The 4,094-nt window shown below is 40.2% G+C and overlaps 1 protein-coding gene across 1 annotated transcript in view; it reads right to left on the reverse strand.

Annotated features, from left to right (window-relative positions):
- LRCH3 (leucine rich repeats and calponin homology domain containing 3) overlaps window positions 1–4,094 on the reverse strand; it is a 69,971-nt gene that overhangs the window by 14,822 nt on the left and 51,055 nt on the right. The window lies entirely within an intron of this gene.

The raw sequence follows: 4,094 nt of genomic DNA on the forward strand, positions 1-4,094 counted from the left end.
GCTGGAGTCATTTGAGCCCAGTTTTTCCCCTGCCCAGGCTGGGGGTCGGACTTGAAGATCTACAAGATCCCTTTGACCCGACTTCTATGATTTTATGAAATGGATGCTTAGAAACAGGAGAAGGTAGCTGCACATCTGAATATGTACTGCTTATTCCACATCACAACGAACTGAGTTAGTTTCATCTTTATAGTAACTAGTTTGCTGAAGGGTGACATCTGAAAGTGACTTAAAACTGACAGGGAGCAGGACACCAAAAGAAGGCTGAAAACCTGAATTCCTCTTTCAGTGACAGGTCTAGGCATCTGTGCAAGCACCAAAAAGTGCAAGGGGCAGGGAGGAAGTCAATTAAAAACAAAGCCCATTTGCTTTGCAGTCTCCTCATGTGCTAGGCTGCATTTTATGCTGTTTTCTTATAAGAGAGGTGAAAACATTGTTCAGAGCAAAAGAAAAGCAACTTCTCAGTTTGCAAAGCTCTGATGTAATGAGGGAAATGCCCAATAAAAAGGTCTCTATTACAGTTCTGCATAATACTCCATTGTGTTCTAAAACAGAATAGTACTCCCAGATTCAAAAGCAAGTGCAATTGTTAGAGTCTCTACTGAAGTAAAAGCAGATACCATTCAATAAAGCTTATCTGCAAGTTTAAAACTACAAAATTGCTGTGGTCAAAAAAACAAGACCCCCATCACTACTTCAGTTTTTCAGCAGAGGGGAAAACACCCACAATGTATAGTTTCCCTCTGACACATGGAACTTGTGCTGATAATTTCTGTCTGTGAGGAGGGGTTAAACGTTTAATGCCATTGTCCATCAGGAGAAGAAAAGACCCTGCTAGCAGTGAAAAGACCAATACAACTGCATATTAAATCCATAAGGATGGTGAAGCTGCTGTTGGAGAACAACTAAAGGAGGCAAAGAAACTGTAACTCCGAACCCAAACAGTTTTGGATGCTGACTGAGAACTTGTCCAAAACCAAGAAAAATGTTCTTCTCAAAAGGAATGTTTTTTTAAAATCAATATAAATACTAGCAATGTATGAGACTCAGTGGTTCACACTTAATTGCCAGAAACAGTCTTCCTAGGTTAGAAACTGGTTCCTAGGTACAATGTATATATTCCCAGAACTAGGAAATCTGTAAAACATGCTTAGCACTTCACTAGAAATGGGACTTATGGAATTATAATTTAGTAATTAAATAAAACAGAAAAGAGGGAAATATAAGACTTGATTTTAATATTGTCCTAAGAGCCTGGCTGTTTGGTGAATTATGAAGGTGTAAACTTGACTGAAGTTATTAAAAGAAACCAGCAGTGATGGGAGGTCAACAAAACAGAGAAAACACATTATGAAAAACATCAACCCAGCCATGCATCTCACATGAAACAGCATATTAATATATCACTTCACCGACTGACTCACAAAGATAAAAGATTCCTTTGTATAAGTCTTAAGAAGTCCACTGACAACTGAATACTGGTTTTAAAATCATCACTTTTCTACTTTATGTTTTTCCTGATTTCATTATCCAGGAATAAGAGCAAAATATGTTCTGAACTAAATGATAGTGATGATTATCTATTATTTCTACACATAGTAGCAGGCATGATCACAATCAAAAGGAAAAGGTAGGCTTAGCCTACCTTAATTTATTACATACCCTAAATAGCTTTTGTTCCCCTTACACCTTAACTATATTTAATGTCAAATGAGGCATCTGAGCACTGTAAGCCACATTTAGCCTGCTGCTTCATTAGCAAACCCAAATGATTTTTTAGAGAGAGATCTTAACAATGTTGACCTCTGGGCCAAAGCTCAGTGTCCTTGGTCTACGTGGATAATGCTGCTGAACATAGGAAAACTGAGGCAGACAATTGAACGGTTATGTAACAGGAAAACAAATCTGAGGCATGCAGTCATGCAACGGCAGGCAGATCTGATGCATTTTATATTGGCAACAAAAGGCAGAAACTACTGAATTAACTACGCTCCTTCATTACTACAAATCTCTAAGATACCAGGAAAAAAGAAATAGCATAAAACATGAATGAAGTGCTCTAGAAATGTTTAAACTTTGTAAGTGTCCCAGACTGAAGATGTCAATGAAATCATCACTGAGAAGCAGCAAAACAGAAGCAACCACAGAATATTTTGTGATCTCTAGAGTCTGTATAGGGCAGCTTTCTCTTCTCTCATGACAGTCTATGATCACCGAGACACTGGATCTAACAGATAAGCAATGGCTGGTATGCAAACAGAACAGAGGAGGCTACCCCTCCGCACTTTAGATGAATGCAGTAATGCTGAAGTGTTAGGCAGTGTGCTATAAGCCAAATAGATGCTGTCCTAACCTGGACTAACGAGATAAGGACTGTTCTAGGAAGTGTTCACTATCAGCATTATTTCATTTCCCTCTTACTAAAACAGTTTAGCTTTTGCAAACATGGGAAGGGAAAAAACAGTGAAGTAACAGTGAATGCATGGCAGCTGCAATGCCATGAAAATTTCATTGTATGGTTTCAGCATTGGAATTCATTAAAAAAAAAAAAAATCACTCAGAGAAGACTGCCATGTTTTATGCTATTTAGATTAACTCTAGAAAGCCTGTCTAGTCTGAGCCAGTCACAACTTCATGCTAACTCTATGGTGTTGCCATGGAAAATGGCCAATACGTGCAGGGTTCTTACCACTAACAAGGCACTATCATCAGTGTGCTGAGACCTTCTTGATGGGAAAGGGCACTGGGAGGTGGGAGAGATGGAGCAATGTCAGAAACAAACAAAATGACATGGTGTGTGAACACGCACAGACATTCTGGAATATGGAGAGTTTCCTTGTGTTAACATTTAGAGGCAACATTGTTATATGCATCTATTGTTCACTCTTGAATGTGCTGCTAAAAATCACCAAAAATATTACCATAGAGTCATGAGCTGTAAATTAGAATGCATTAATACCAATTTAAACACGAATTATTCAGCTTTCTGTGGCTGTCTCCGAAAAGGAAGAGACAACTACATATCTGAGTCTTCTTGCTGTACAGAGGAAGGAACGCTTTAGAAAAGGATTTCGAAATTGAAAACAGAACATCATGCAAGTGAATGAGCAAATCTGTTTCAAACAGTCAGATTTAGATAATTCTCACACATGCAACTGGAAGGCATTTTTTACAATGTTCTCTGTGCACTGCACTCATTAGCACCTCTTGTTTTGATTAATGCTGACAAAGAAAATTAGTCTCCTTTGAGAGGAAAGAGTCCGTCTGCTACTGTACAGTAGTACAGACGCAAAAAATGAACAACTGCCATTGTAACAGGTCTGCAGTGTATCAAACTGCTTTAACACAACGTGCAAGCTTTGTAATTCTCTTCCCGCCCAGACTCCAAGCATGATTTCTTGCTAGAATTTAGGTTAGAAGCTTATTGCAGAACAGGGATGCTCAAGCCCTGGCTCTCAGGGCAGCTTCAGCCTCCAGTGCCATGTCACACAGTCCACAGAACTCCTTACAGATCCAGAAATTTGGAAGTGGGGGAGTGGTAGCACCCACTGTTCCCCTGCTGCCATATTTTCAGACTCATGGGGTGCCCTGGGTCCTGCATGCTGCATTTGGTGCCCAATCCCAGCATGTAAGGCTGGACAGAGGCGATGCTGGGCCCCAGGACCCAATCCTGGAGTGAGAGAGGGAGGCCAGGAGGGAGAAATGCCAAGCCTGGGGCCCAATCCTCATGGGAGGGGAAAGAAGGAGACAGTATGGGTCCAGGGTCAGATCCTGGCACACGGGGCTCAATTTGGCGCACAGACTGGCCACACACGCACCACTCATCTGGCCCGTGGGGACAAAAGGTTGAGCACCACTGCTCTAGAATAAAGCTAGTATATTTACTGGTAATGCAATAGTTTTCTGGGATAACTGCTAATCTAGTAATAATGAAATGATAGGAGTGAGAGCACTGGAAGAGAAGTACCTGCAAAACTCCTTATTTTAGTGCTCCCTTTAGAAAATGAACTAGCTTAATTGTAGCAGTTCAAAGAGACTCCTAAGCAGGAGCAAGAAATACATTTTATATATATATATATATATATATATATATA

Source organism: Gavialis gangeticus, unplaced genomic scaffold (genome assembly GCF_001723915.1).
Source record: "Gavialis gangeticus isolate Ggan-Ray unplaced genomic scaffold, GavGan_comp1, whole genome shotgun sequence".
NCBI classification, from domain to species: Eukaryota; Metazoa; Chordata; order Crocodylia; family Gavialidae; genus Gavialis; species Gavialis gangeticus.